The sequence below is a fragment of the Danaus plexippus genome, chromosome 20 (genome assembly GCF_018135715.1).
Source record: "Danaus plexippus chromosome 20, MEX_DaPlex, whole genome shotgun sequence".
NCBI classification, from domain to species: Eukaryota; Metazoa; Arthropoda; class Insecta; order Lepidoptera; family Nymphalidae; genus Danaus; species Danaus plexippus.
In genome coordinates, this window is record NC_083550.1 from 2,069,740 (window position 1) to 2,086,182 (window position 16,443).

The 16,443-nt window shown below is 30.2% G+C and overlaps 1 protein-coding gene and 1 long non-coding RNA gene across 4 annotated transcripts in view; both read right to left on the bottom strand.

The window, feature by feature from the left end:
* The window catches only part of LOC116773878 (klarsicht protein), a 148,916-nt gene that overhangs the window by 52,416 nt on the left and 80,057 nt on the right, over positions 1-16,443 (bottom strand). The gene's annotated exons all lie outside the window — the stretch shown is intronic.
* LOC133319443 (uncharacterized) lies at positions 6,424-13,333 on the bottom strand. The gene is made up of 3 exons (XR_009753056.1): positions 13,101-13,333; positions 11,562-11,789; positions 6,424-6,708 (listed from the first exon to the last, which is right to left on the bottom strand). It is a non-coding gene; the product is annotated as an uncharacterized LOC133319443 (long non-coding RNA).

Here is a 16,443-nt window from a genome sequence, read left to right on the forward strand (position 1 = left end):
GGTAAACGCTTTGACTATATAGAAATCTTAATACACCGTTTGAACAATTCGTAACACGTCCAAGTTATACGTCTGACAGTAAACAAACATTCACCGAATTCAAGTTCAAAAGAAAACATCCGCCTCGAAGTTAACCGGGTCATTAGAATTCATAGTATGTTAACAGTTATGTGTATGATAATAATAATAGTGGCCAATTATAAAACAATGTGAGTCGTAACGAATTACAAATGACTCAAATGAGAGAGAGGCAACCGAAATAGATGCACACAGCATCCGGATGCTAAAAACGGGTCAGTTAATATTACAAGTGGTTACTATTAGCAAGTAACGCACGGCATATTTACTACTCAATGTAATGTATGAATAAAAATCCACATAATCTTGTTAATTGCTGCTATTGTAGACACTGTCATAATCCTCAAGTAATCATATAAAACTTATTTGTTGATTACAAACAATTTTCTAAGAATATATTAATTTAAGTAGCACTAATTCAAAACATCACCGATAATAGGTAAAAATCCTAGAAAGGAAACAACGCGGCCATTAGCACTTCCTTTTCGGAGGCGTCACGGACGGATGTCGTCGCTACTCTTGCATCACTAGGAAATAGATAAAATTATACTTTGATGTAACCAAAAATATAATACATATATTTATCTACACTATGTGTATTTGAATGAATAGTTATAGTTATTTTATCGTATGGGTACATCTGAACAAATTTGTGTGAAAATCTGTAGTTGGTTTATCTTGAGATAGCACATACTAATTACATATCATAGCTTTCGAATTAATTGTGCAACAAAATTTACATAAAATAATATCCGAAAAAATAGGTATACGCAGAGAATAATTGAAAAAAATACAAGGTTCAAACATTGATTGATTTAAACACGGAAATCAAATCCAAGGTTTTTTAGATTAATGTAAGTAACTGTTAATACGTTGAAGTACGACAACATGTAAAACCCCGCAGAAATGCCAAAATAATACCATGCCATCATGTTTCTAACATGTTATGGGATTTTATCCATTAGATAAGATTACTCCATACACGCCACAATGACCCACGTCTTGAGAACATCAATGAATATTATTTTACGCTTTATAAGAAACATGTAAATAAAATTAATGAGATAATTATAACTCTCACTTTATCAGGCGTCTAGAAAATTTATAAACGATGTTATCAATAGCGGAGACGGATTATTGATAATAATTTCTAAGTTATACAAATGAAAACACTAATCAGTTAGGATAAATATCTGAAGAAAATTGTGTTTGGGCTTCAATAAGCATAAGTAAGTTTATATTTATTATAAGACGAAGACAAAACTTACGTTTTATTACCGAGTAGTAGTGATGTAAAGATCGCATCATTACGAACAAAAAAGTCCTTAGAACTTTCTAATTACTTTAAGACATGACTGTTATTTTTTTGTTGTAAGGAACAATTAATAAGAGCCGTTATATTTTGATAGCTAAGAACTATTATAGTGTGCATAGTTTTATATAGTTAAATGAGTTTAAAACATAATATTTCAAGTGGCAAGGTTTGTAAGGTCAGGGTGAATGAACTTGCGGCTTATGTAAAGACAGAAGGGCTAGGTGAGTGTTAATAGCGGTAAGGCACGCAAGTGTTGATTCAGGATGCCTAGGCTTCATTAGGTACCTAATTACTTTTGAGTGTTTTTACTTCGTGACTATAATGGCTACTTTAGAACCCTTACAGATATTTCTAAGTATTGTTCATATACAAAGTTATTTTTATTTTCTAATTTCTGTTTATTTTTAATTGGCTTTCACGAGCGACATCGCCGCGAGAATCTCAATCTACACATTAAAAGGTATTTTCATCTCTATAGAATTTTTTTATTAAAATTTATTCAGCCACAAAAACGAAACAAAAAACTAATTAATTTTAGTATTTTTCATGTTATTTTATAGTTAAAAAACGAATTATTTTTTCGCATAACCTAAAAACTGTAGGTAACAGACATACATCTGTGGCTACAAGTGTCATTCACAGATAATAAAGATTTCTTCATAACGTGGGATTGAGGATGTATTTAAAGGTGAGTGTGTACGTATGAATGTGCAGACGAAATGGGAAGTACTCTATTTCACTAATAAAACGAATACGTAAATAGAATGATCCAATTCGTTACACAGAATGGAATTAGGACAATGAGATCTGTTACATTAGTATCGTGACAGAAGAAAATATTTAGGGATCAATATTGAGGTAAGCCAGCGGCTGTTACTAATGGTTGAGTTTATTCACGCTCTCGTTACTATAGCCTGTGGTCGTAAAGTTTTGTATTTAACTCAGTTAATTAAAACAATAAACCACTTCCACTGAAAGTTTCGATAGAAATTTATTATACTACCGCATGCTTTACTTGATATAACACAAACTGATACGATCAATACAATAATTTTGTTTGAATTCAATAAGAAACTTATATTTTTTTCCGCTTTAAGTTCACTTCTATCGTTCGGGTTCGCATATGCGTGACGAGGGGTCGTAACCCCAGTTGGTTGGTCTTTTGTAAGCGACTGCTGTATATTTCCATATGTTTTTATGCGTGTACTAAAGCCACTCCTGCAATCAACTGGTCGTATACCGAGCCTGACCGATTGCGGAAGCCGATAACCTACTTTTAAGGTACATACTTTATTTTTTTACGATAGAATCTCTGGGTTATAGTACTGCAGTATGAAACCCTGATCATGGTAGAGGTTGAGGTAATTTCTAGATGTTTATAACAAGGAAACTTAATGAAAATAATAAATATAATTCGATCTAAGACTTTCGCGAGTATTCAATTGAATGAAATTTATATTTTTCGGATTAGTATTAAAAACTACATAATCCCGACGTTTCGGTTACTCTGCGGCAACCGTGATCACGTAGTACCTAATCCGAAAAATATTAGTTTCATATAAATGTAATTCATTTACACCCTAATTTGTCACTAATATAACCATCGTAAAGGTTTTAAATCATAATTTTTTCTTTCATTATAACAAATAGATATAAAATTCTCGCTCAATTCTCATTTTATATGTAACGTATTTAATGAGATAACAAAACTGTTCATATAGTCCATAATAAATTTTATTCTTATTTAATGTTAGCACGTTTTTATTTCTTTATAGAACAATCCAATAGTAATGTCGTTTCGAAGACAGCTGTAATTAAAATAGGATTTAAAAATAATTTCTTAACCCCACATTACGTTGGTCCCTTGTTTGTTCTTCCAATAACGGTTAACAACTGTTAATGACACAGAACAATTACATGATTCCATAGGGTGGACCCTCAAGTAGGGCAGGTCGGTGAACCTTTTAAATAGTACCTGATTTTATGCTCCACTTTTTACTTTTACTTAAGTCTGAATATTTTGATTGTGATTAGATATTTTTATATTTTATTTTATTAAAAAAAGTTCGAAATGTATTATGAGATTAATGTATCCTCTTGTTATAACTAATAGCAGTTAGATAAGATACAATTGGTACAATCTTCATGAGCGCTTACTCACACGCTTCCTGAAACTGGATCAAGGACAAAACTTATTATTGTAACAGAAGATCTCACACTGCATCATGTTTATGTTTAAATAATTCTATTAGTTTTAGTCATCACTATGTTCGTTATGATTCAATCTTTCTGCTCGCTTACACATTAGGGATGTGGCAAATGTAAAATAATCTAATTAAAAATTACACTTGAATAAGTATCGATAATAATTAAAATCTATTTTACGATTCAAAATGAAACAATAAAATATCATTCCAATATTTTTTGTTACATCGAATACTTGTAATTGAAGTTTATTATCATAATTATTGTGAAACAAATACGTGTATATATTACCGAATATGAATTCTAATGACATGTTGTGTTTCATGCATGTATTGTTCTTGGCTGCAACATTCGCGGGACCTTGAACCCACGGGACGAAGCCTACGTGGGAGTCACGTACCGATTTTGTAATGCTTCCCCTCACCAAGGACAAGCCAGGAAATAAAAAAAACAGCAGAGCATATAAAAACGTTTAAGATTTTTAATTATTTCCTTTGTCTAGATAAGAAAATCAATATTTACATCAAAGGGATATCTGATAAACTAACAAAACTATTTAATACAAACGACTGAGATGAGCTTGCAATTTACGGCTAGATTAAATTTTTTTTTGCGTCAGCTGTTAATTTTGAATAGAAATTACAAAGCAGACGGGGCCTCGGGCTATAACTAGCTTAAGAATTGATTTACGACTAAGGTGAACGACCTGAAACAAAATGGCCGACTCCGTAACAGAAACCAAGACTAAAAAAAACGCCAAATTGATCTGCGATACGCGTAGTTCCTTTGAAGAGATAAATGTGGTCTACTTCTTAATTTTTTACTACACTCTATTGTCAATTTTTATTGTTTGTTTTCAAATAATTCACCATTTTTCTTTAAAATAGTGATAGAAGCCTCATCATTTTTTGCAAACCGATCATCATTTTAGAAATGTCGATATCAAGTCACAGTTTCGTAATATATTTAAAAGTTAAAATATAATTTCAATAGCGTGCACGCAACCAAACAGTACTATTGATAATTGTATGACGGCAGAACTAATCGCAACAACCTTCGAAGCGTTGCCTGTTCGAAAAGTGCACAGAATATAAAGAAAATAATAACTAAACTATTTTGACAATACGTTTTAAAGGTTACATTTATAACAATATATTTCAACCATGAAGTTTAAAAGTGAACAAAATACAAATGTACTGTGAAGCATATAACTATCAAATATTATAAATAAACATGTAATAATATGAGTTATGTATTATGTATACTAGTAATTAAGTTATATAAAAATACAAAATAGAAAAGAAATAATGCAAGGAGGTGATTTCTTAAATACAAATTAATTAAAATATACATTCTCTGCAAAGGAATAATTGCAGTTTCTATATTACCATAACGGAACCAGAATACACACACACACACACATATATGTATATATACATTTTAAGTGTATTTTTTTATAATTACGAAAAAAATTGGGAGAAAAGGAGATTGTTATTTATATGTAGTGTATTAACACACACGAGTAGTAATCCAGATTTCATGATGACGCTCAAATCATTTTATATCAAATAAAAATAATATAATTTGGCCAATATTCGTTAATCCGGTAAAGTGAACAAAAGATTTTATCAAGAACTGGAACTACAAATGAGCAATTTTTATTAAGATTTTACTTATTAAGGTTTTAATAACCTTCAACGTTAAAGATGTGAAAGCGAGAATGCCTTTAAACGTCCTCAAAACTAAAAACTCCTACACATTATAAAAATCAAAGAAATTATGGATAATAATCTCTATTAAGAAGAATAGAACAACAAAAAATTTATAGATCTATCTATCTTTGTAACATCTAAACTCTAAACAATCTTAAGGACTTTCAAAAGCATCATTTTAAAATCACATAGATGTATATATTTTGTTTGAGCCCATCCTTAGATCAGAGTCCGAGGACGAATCTGCGGGATTTATTTTGTATGAATTAAAATCCAAGTTTTCATGTCATTATATTGCATGATTTATTATATAGGAACATCATCTTCGCAGCGTTGTCTGCATTATCTAGACGGTAGTAAGGTATAAAAGATTTGTTAAGAATAAAATTAATTCAAGTTATATTCATAATGACATACATAGATTAAATGAAAATAAATAATAAAGTATTTCTATTCAATAGCTTCTTTTTTAACAAGTCTTTAGTTCCAATCAATAATGCTATATCTATATTGTTACTTAACAGACATGTACGAGAATTATGCGTAAGATTTAAAAGTACAAATATAGCTAGCTCTATTAATGTACTATATGGTTTTACACTCATTAGTTTATTGCCAGTTGTTATAGAACGGACTAATTTCGGTATATAGTAGGACACGTCTGGAAAGTTTAATGTCCTTGTAAAATATTATATGAAGGGAAATTCAACATTAGCTCAACTTCCGCTACATCAAAAGTAATTTTCTAAAGTGAAAGAAGATGGGCAAAACGTTTATTGTTTTACGTTAACGATGGTTCACTTGTTTCGAGTAAATATACTGAGCTTAAATTTTCATGATTCAACAAAATATATTTGAGAATTTCACAATTATGAAATAGAAGTGAAATCTCCGATTATAAAATTAGGATTTTTCTTTTGTAAGTAGGTAAAGAAGCATTGTTTCATCATTGTCGTGACAGCAAAACGAGGACTATGAATTCCGAATAAACCAAATACAATAAGTTCTTATCCGATTTATATTTAGGAGTCAGCATGTTTGTTTGTTTTTATACGTATTATACATATAAATTTGTCTCTACATACATTAATTACTTTTAACAAGTTGCGTATGATCAATTTCTAAATTATAAAAGTTTTCCTTATTGCCTAACAAAACGCATTTATGTCTCTCAATAAATTATATGAATTTGATAAAACAATTTGGACTATGTTAATCTTAATTCGGACTCGAATAAAAAAGATACAGAAGCATCGAAAGGCTACAATAGTTCAAATATTCGGTCACGCCGCGTCCCCTATTTGACGTCCAGCCGGGAATCGAAGCCGCTTCCGTTGTTTACAAACGTCTGTTAGCTTTACTTTGTTTCCAATGCGCTCCCTGCTTTATGTCTGTAAACTTTATGTAGTCATAAACAAGTGAATTTGTGTTTTAACGTTCATGTGAACTTCTTTTTTAGTAAAAAAAAAGTGTTTTATTTATAACATAGAATACTATTTACCGTTTACGAAAACGTATTTGACTATAAAAACTATTTTATATGTTTCGTTTTGCTGATATATTTTTTTTATTTCTTTGTTTATATTATTATTAATTAAAAGGTGCTTGTTTTTAAGATATTAGTGAAAGGATTACAACTTCGTTCGATACACACAGGTTAAAGCATAGCTACAAAATAGATTATCTCAAGCCAACAAACGCCAACACGGTTAACAATGGCGACGTTATCGTGGTTCACACGCCCCCGTGACACAAACATACATATAAAAAAAAAAACTAGATATAATGTTATTATAAACCGAAATAGTATTCCTTAGTTAATGAAATGATATGAAAATATCTATATACAATTGAAGTAACTTGTTGAAGCAATAACTTGTATTATAACAAGTATGGAAATATTCTGGGAATTTGGTACTTTCTACTATATAATAAGGTCACCTTCTGTTTAAATAAGCAAGCCTGAAATAAGTCGTGACAATATTGTGCCGATAGCAAACAAACACAGCAACTGATTAGATAAAATCCATATCAATACATAAGACGAAGAATTGATAGAGATAAATAAAAAAATATATATTTGATAATAGTATTCGTAAGAGAGAAAATCAAAGATCATAAATACGTTTCTATAAATATTACATACTATTCAAATCCATAATTTAATATGATCATTTATTCATACCTCAGATGTTATTTGTAACAATTAATTGAATGAAAATATTAATGACGTAAGTATGTTTTATCTGTAAATTATAAATGTCCTGGGTATACAATAACAACTATAAACGTTCGTTTGTCTCTTTAAGGAAATTAGACAGGACCATCAAAATGGCTGTAAACGTTTGTTTATAACCGATTTGCAGCAACAATTGGGTTGGAATGACTTAAGATATAATAACTTAATATAGCTATTCTTATTTTATTTAATAACTCGTAAATTACATACGGTTTTAAATAAAACTAAAGTAGCTTGAACCGACTGATAGGCAACTTTTAATTGATAAAGGACATATCTATTGACGAATTATATAAAATATTTGTTTCAGTCTGAACACGTGAGTATAGACTTTAGTTGGATTATAAAAAGAAAAATTAGTAGTGAAATACAAATGGAATGAGTATTGAGATTTGTTCAAAACGTTTTAAGCAATGGAGTTGAACTAATCTCGTTGTCATCGAATAAACGGATTAACGGTGTTGCTCGTCTTAAAGACAATAACTACGCATTGAGAGACGAGACTAAAGACGCCAGCATCTAATTACTAGCAGTTGAATGGTCCGCTTGAGATTCTCTATTCAATTCCTATCGGATAACTAATTAGATGCCGAGTTAATAAACCTAAGAGGGTAAAGATTAATTAATACGTAGAAAGCGTAACCTTCGCATATATAAATAAATTTCTACGTATCATCCATTGTCTAGTCTTTAGTGTTTAGTGTTCGAAAATAGCAGGTATTATCTAAACACTATAATCAAACTCACGTTTACTTTCATAGAACATGAAAACGATTTATTGAAATCTCTAGATCCGTGTTGGAACTAACATTGTGTACGGTTTTGATAAGAGAAACTGAATATTAACACTCAATATACTATGTATTACAATAGTTTTAGTTCGCAATAATATTGTTGTTGGACAAGCTTTGAGTTGTAGGTGGCTGAAGTATAACTTGGACAGTTTATAACACTAACCTCTTCCTGCGGATTCGTTTTAGCTTCCAGATGTTATGGATCAAATTATTATGATACAAAACAAATACTAGTTTTGTGTATACAAAACACTGTAAAATTAAATAAAAAATATTTTATGAAACAAACATTTTAGACTGTATAAGGTTAAAAATATGAAATGTCCTAGCAACAGCTGTTGTGTAATCTGACAATTTATCTTGCTTATATTTAAAAAAAAACATAAAACTACGTAACAGAATATTTATATAATATAATTCAGCCATAAAAATATAATCGAACGATAAACAGTAGATTAACGAGTTTTTTTAAATATATAAACAATGCGGTAACTTGCATTCCATTCCCACACGTACAATGTCGATATTACGGCCTGTTATCTGACCATACCATAAATCCACAACCGGTAATTTTATTGAAATTTCCAAGTTTCACTCAAATCTCTAACTAAATAATGACTGAGCAGTGCTGCCCCTAACACTTCAGCGTTTCACCCAGTCTCACGGCGAGTACTTAAGTTAAGACTGTCAGATGTCCATTGAGGAAAAATTTACTAGTAAAATATGTGTTATTAAACAATATACAGTAATTTATAGTTTAAATTATAGATCTACAGTAAAATCATTCAATTGTTTAGAATGTATGTTGTATATAATATATGTTTATTTTCTACAAGATTGTTTATTGATCGTCAAAGATATTATACCATTAAATTTAACAGGTTTTTATGGCAAAAAATAAGATCTCTATATAGCTATAACCTGACGGAACAAAATATATTATATAATATCCAAAACTAGTACATTGTGTAATGAGTTTATTAACAAATCAAAGCAGGCATGTTGTACGGACTCCGTCCGATTAGAGGCTAGTCAATTAAGTATTTACTCCAACAGGAAATATGAATAGAGTAGAATAGTAAAGAGAGGAAACTATTAAGTTGTCAGTGGTCTCCTATTAAACAGTTACATAGACGGGATAAATTTATGTAACCCCAAGAAGGGCCAGTTAAAAATAGTTATACATTTGAAGGGGATACAAATGAGACATCAATATCAGAGATACATTAAACTTAAAATAAGACGCTTTAAAGTTTTATTAATTAAAAGCTTCTAAAGCCCTACATATAAATAAATTTTTAATAGATATGCCAGCAACGAATTATCTTATTCCCATCCTTATAACGCAAAAGTAAAAAAAATACATTTCCTTATAATAATAATCATTTAACTGTTATTAATCACACACGAGACTAAACACTTTGAAACCAACATTAATTCTGATGACTTAAAAGTGTTTTATAGTACTATTAACAATATATTTTACAGTGCATGATTTGATATAAGGAAATGTGACTGTATGGCTTTCAACGAGCATTTATGAACATTCATTTTAATGAAACAATAGATAGCTTATACTTAATTACATATTAAAGTTATAATTTAATTAGGAATTATAGCGTATTACACGATACTCCAAGACTGTTAATATTAAAACAGTATGTATTTAGTTAACAGCTTTATATAAAGCAACAAAATAAGAAACAAAGATTCGGCAAAACCTCAAAAGAAATTCATGTTTTGAAGAAGCGATTGAGTTATAAAAAACGACCTGGTCCGGATATGAAACGACTGCAACATTAACGGTAATCTTAGATTACACTACTGATTCAACTTTCGGCACCATTGTTACACGCTCTTTAGTTTGCAAAAACGACAATTTAGACCGTCTTCTATTGGACTGTTTATAAATAGACGAAATTTTTAGCGAAATTGGAAACGCGTTAGACAACTGAATAGCAAATTTCAGATACTACAATAAAACTAAATGAACTTTATGGCTCACAATATGATCATATAAGATGGAACATAAAAAAATTAACCTACTTTCGAAGGTAGGAATATGGACGACTGCTTTTTTTAATGAATCTATTTTAGCCTCATTTGATAATTGATATTGTACGTTATCAAATTTATTAATAACATTAGGTGACATCATCTTAATCTTTATATATCATTGTGAAAGCTGAAATGACTTTGACCATTGCCATATTAAATAATTTCAATGTATGAAAATATACCAAAGTATTATATTACTTACGTCATCTTTATTTAAAAAAAAAAAACATCTTAAAATCATGATCTTTTACATTAAACAACCAAAATAAATACAGTATATATAATGTTTTCTAAAATCTGTCTGAGCGCTACCGAGCGTAGCAATCGGAGCGTGACGGGATCATTCTATACTATCCGGATGCCGAAACCTGCGCATGCGCATAATATAAATAGCTTAACGTCCGGTAGCAAATACACGACTACAGTCAAGTAATTGTAATTCACCTAAACCTTGAAGCTGTACCCAACTAATAAATACCTCTCGACTATAAAAGGTACAGCGGAGAATTTCAAATACTGCGATAAGAAATGAAAATCAGCTTCCAAACAACCGGTTGCTGTATCATAAAATATACAATTGTCATAATAAAAATTCATATTACAACGTTTATTAATAGCTGTATGTGCTGCTGCTTCTGCTCGTAAATTCGTGATGGGCTATCACCATCAGAATCTCTACGGAAATTGGATTAGTTGAGATTACGTGATGATTTTGGAATATTCTAATTTAATTTTGTAACCATCGAATTTGAGAAGTTTTCGACCATTGGTTACACGTTACTGTTATTATTGAAACAAAAAAAAATCTGCTTAGAATGAGAGCTAATAAATTTAGTGACTAAAATTCGAAGCGATAATATTTCTCATAATATTCGAAACGTCTAAAAATAGATTAAGCAAATAATCTTCTAATTATAGTATCTCAATTCCCAACATAGTATTCTAGATTTAAATTTGCATAAAAATTATGAACATATTTATGTTAAATTTATAAAGTAACACTTAATCAGTTTTCTAAATTGCAAATATTTTCTATGAGAGCCTAAAAATAGTTATGAATGATTAAGGGAATTCAAAAAAACTGTTATATATTTTAAAAAATTAACATCGCTATTAAAAACTTAAAATTAATTTATCAAAAATGTTCATTCAATACATACCTAAACTTTTGTATCATCTCGTAAACGTAGAACGTCGCATTAACCAGGCGTTCGTTGTATTCTCTTGATATAATAAAAATTCCAGTATGAAAGGTTGTTTGTACACAAATCAATATGTTCTATCAAAAATATGTTCCCTCTATTATATTTGTACTTTTATTATTATTTAGGACCACTTTTATTACAACTCTTCGTTCGTTGACTTTATTTTAAATTGTCATTCGTGTTCTTTTGATATTGTAAAAAAAAAACGTGCATGGTAAATAAAAACCCATTACGAAAGGAAGTTTTAATTTAATATAACAATCCATTAGATAAATTAATATTTACGTTCACTTGAATTTAAAATAAAATATTATAGAGGTTGTTAGAGGCTATTGAAACTGAATAGATACGGGCAATCCATTTTACTGTTACTGGCACGATCATGCTTGATGTGATCATATAATTAAAACATTACGGGCAAATATTATAATTAATGCTTCAGACGGTTTTAATACTAACTGTAAAAAAATAAAAAAATAATAAAAATTATAAATAAAACCAACCAACTCAAAACAATATAGGGATATGTTAGTTTTTCACAATCTGTTGAATCATTGAATGACTATCAGATACTAAAGAAGTCACTATGGTAACTGTTTATTTAATTATGTCCTGTACAAACCGGATTTAATCGGAATACAAGAGTAAAATTTTGTTTATCGTAATAATTTATAATAAACACTGAAAGCTTGAGCACGAATAAAAACAAATCAACACTAAATCAAACTTGAGCAATACGAAATTGGTTAGGGAATCGTTAGATAATTTGAAATATAAAATAAGAAAAAAAAAATGTTAGCAATGAAGTCACGTTTACTAAATGAAACCAAGCGTGCAAAGAGTGACGAGAAAACGACTAGAACTGCTTCAAAATCTTCCATTTAGGTATTGCTAACATGATTTATATCACATGCATGTGGTTAAATTGACAATAAAACAGTTGAGGGCCAATTAGGTGTGAAATAGGGACTCGGGTCGGGTGGCGTTAGCCATCTTAATATCTATATATTAATGCCGCTAAGTGATGGCACACTTCATTAATGAAATACAACCTTAATTCAATACAACTGCCATAAAAGCAATGGTCTTAATATTTATAAGCACACATAATATGGAGTACCTAATGGTGTATTTTTTCAAACCTAGCAACCAAAAGGGCATTTATAATGATTCAAACGGTCAAATTAAAACATGTCGGCTTTTAAAAATCCATTCATTATTAATAATTATTATATAGAACGTATCTAAAGCCATATTATAAGTGTTTTAAAGACATAACAAGTGAAACATTTAAAATTTATAATTTTACAAAGAAAGGCCCGCATAATGGACCCTCAAGAGTCAGGATAACCACAAACGAATGACCGCACTCGCAAACAGGTTTCGATGCAATATTATTATTACAGACTCGTGCCAATAAACAGCGAACTATATGAAAAAATATTATTTAACAAATAATAAGAAATTCAGATGCAACGAATCGCAACACTATACCAAAAGAACACAATGCAAGAAGCTCCAAAAAAAATTCACACACTGCAAAACTTCATTTAACAGCGAATAAAGTTATTAATCCGTTCACATAAGACACATTCACTAAGGCACCGTTCTTTTTAAAACTAGGTATTTAATAGAATAGTTAAAAATGTTAAAAATAAATTCACGAATTGAGCGCAACAGACTGTTTGATTTTGTCGGCCATGCGCTATGCCGGCGACTTGCAAACTGTTCCGTTTCGTTTTGAACCGAACACCAACGACCACGCGGATGCCCTGCCTTTCCATCTCCCTCGCTGTAGCTAAACCTGTTGCGAGCGAGAAGGACGGAATATATTTACGCATTGTGGTCGTGTTATCGCAGGATAAAGTTTAAAGCGATGTGAATAGTTTCCAAACGTTAGTCAGACAGAAATGGAACGATAATATTTTTTTTTCGTGCATTTAGCAGGACTTTTTCTGTCCGTGAAGGTTAGGATCCGTTTTAGACTTCTATTTGAGTCGAGATTAAGTATTTATTCTCGATGCTGAGTGACACAGCCGTATTACTTTCTCAATCTTGCGATATTTATAGAACAAGGTTTATCAAACAGACTAATAAATGTGAACTTCGATAATATAAACATTAATATGTAGTTTTTTATTCATTTAAGATTTTTAATTAAAAATTTCTATAAAAAAATATATAAATTTAATGGAAAAAATAGCTTTTGATGGACACAAAGAAAAATCGAAATTGAAATCTATTGAGAAATTTAAGAAAATGAAGTTATTATATGTATGTATTTCTATTTTCTGTGTCTCGTCTATCCGATCTCAACTTGATTTATAGACTATAGTCCTTTGAAATTAAAAAAAATAATAGATTCCATAAACTATAACCAGAACAAATTACAACTGATGGGTGTGAAATGTGAATAGTCACTTGTGTATAGCATATTAACGTAAATAATCGATCTGTACCTATATATTAAATTTCGTAATCTGTTAAAAGTTTCCTCATAACTTCAATTATTGTTTTCTAGTGTTAAGTATAGCAACAGTTAAGATGGTTCTTACAAAACGTTTTGCGAAGTTATTGCCTCAATGCGTGTACGCCAGCCCAAAAACGGAATAAAATAATGTTTATGAAGCAATTACATCCCAATATGTACAGTTATAAGGATGACAATAGCAAAACAAGAAATCTCTGCTATAATACATTAGAACTGACCTAGATTCAGGTGCTATCTTAAGAGATCTCAAATCGATCATAGCGGGTATCAAACATGACGTCTTAAAACATACCTCTGCACCGAACGTTGAAAAATGTCCTATAAACTGAAACGATTTGCACAATGTGTTGAATAACATTGCATAAGTACGTATTTAATTTTTATATCTGAAATTCAATGCAGTTAAAAAAACTTTCTGTCATAAATATAAATTGTTTTTAGTGATATTAGATTAGGTATATGGAATACATATAATTAGATTTTGTTAGCAGTACATTTATCATGGAAACGCTGTGATATACGAGTTACTGTGTATTGACATATCCTAGATCCACTTCACAAACATAACACGAGAATCAAACGGACCATAAAATTATATATTGATATTAACTAATAATAAGAGTTATGAAAACAAATAGGCGATTAATTGAATATTTTATGTAATTATGTGAGAAAATCAGAAGGTCTAGTCAATTAAATATATAATACATAGATATAGATGTTTTATCTAAGGAATGCAGGTCCATTGTGATGTCCAACGTCATTCTATAGAAAATATTCTTGATATATAATCAAATTATTTAACAATTTAAACAAGCTACTATAGTAGAATATGTATGTAATCGATTAAAAAAAGTACTAGTTTAAGATAATTAAATAATTAAAAAAAAAACAGTCAATAATGAGATCTAAGATTTTCGCGAGTTTTATTCATTTAAATGAAACTAGTATTATTCGGATATACTACGCGAATTTTATTATTTATTACCGTGATCACGGTTGCTGCAAAGTAACCGAAACGTCGGGATTATGTAGTTTTTAAATAATAAAATCCGCGTAGTATATCCGAATAATACTAGTTTCATTTAAACAGTCAATAAGTATACATCGACTCCACGAAACGAGCTGAAACCTTAAAAGTCGAAATTCAATCAAGCCAAAGAAACTTCTACAGCTGAATTTATTAAGGGCTTCAGACTAATGTATTCCATTATAAAGACATTATTAATATTAATGCAAATCTGATAACAGTAAACATCGCTTATAATTTGGTTTAGTACGAGATCGTGCGAGACTTCCGTAGGAAATTAAAATGACAACGAAAAGTATTATAAACCTCCAATGTCCATGTAATACTTTCTCTTGTGTTATAGGAAATGAGCAAAACAAAATGTATAAACTATTATTTAAACGCATTACACAGATTAAACCGATAATAATCACAGCAGAACGAGACAAAGGCAGATGAATGAGAAAACATTATTTTTATCATCAAATTATCTCAATATATTACGTATTTATGATGTTATCAAAATTATTTGGTAACTATTGTCATATCGAGTTTGGTTAACAACGTAAGATTATGTGGAATGCAGTTGAGGTCATGTATCTTGTGGTGTCATCGCTGAAACAATAGACGGACTCTACAACACTTTGTAATTTTAACGAAATAACGAGAGACGTTCAGACTTTCTAACAATGAGACAAAAACGTTCCTCACAAAAGATGAATGCTCCAAACAAATCTGGATCAAGACTCACAATACGTTGAACTTACCAAATTAAGTACGAACTTTCACTCGGCCCTTAGTACGCAAAGAATACGACCATTTCTTATTTCGGTAATCGTTTAAACCTTAATATTATCATTATAATATTAAAAACCGTTTCTAACACAAATCTATACGTAATGTATGTTTTCACTTTTATGTCTCTCCCATTTTGTGGTTTTATATATTTTTCTCTACGACAAATCTCCGTATTCATTCATCATCCAGACAATAGGAAATGTCTTCCTGGTCATCGGCTGAACACGCTTTATTCGATCCAAGTGATAATAGAACGCGAACTATCCTTCCTTAAACAGTGCAATCTGTTTTATCTCTTCACTTATATACTCACAATTACTCTCAGCTTCCCGGTTTTGAACGCATTGCGTGGGCAAGTTTCCTCTTGGCAGATGTGAAAACAGACTTCTAGATTGTGCGAAATTTGAACTATCTTCAAATAACCAAAAATCAATGCCAATTTTGAAGAACCTTGTGTTAGTATAAAGAGGTCGATGAACTGATATTGGCTCATTCATATTATAATTTTGAACGTTTTCCAACACTGTGAGATCACGAAT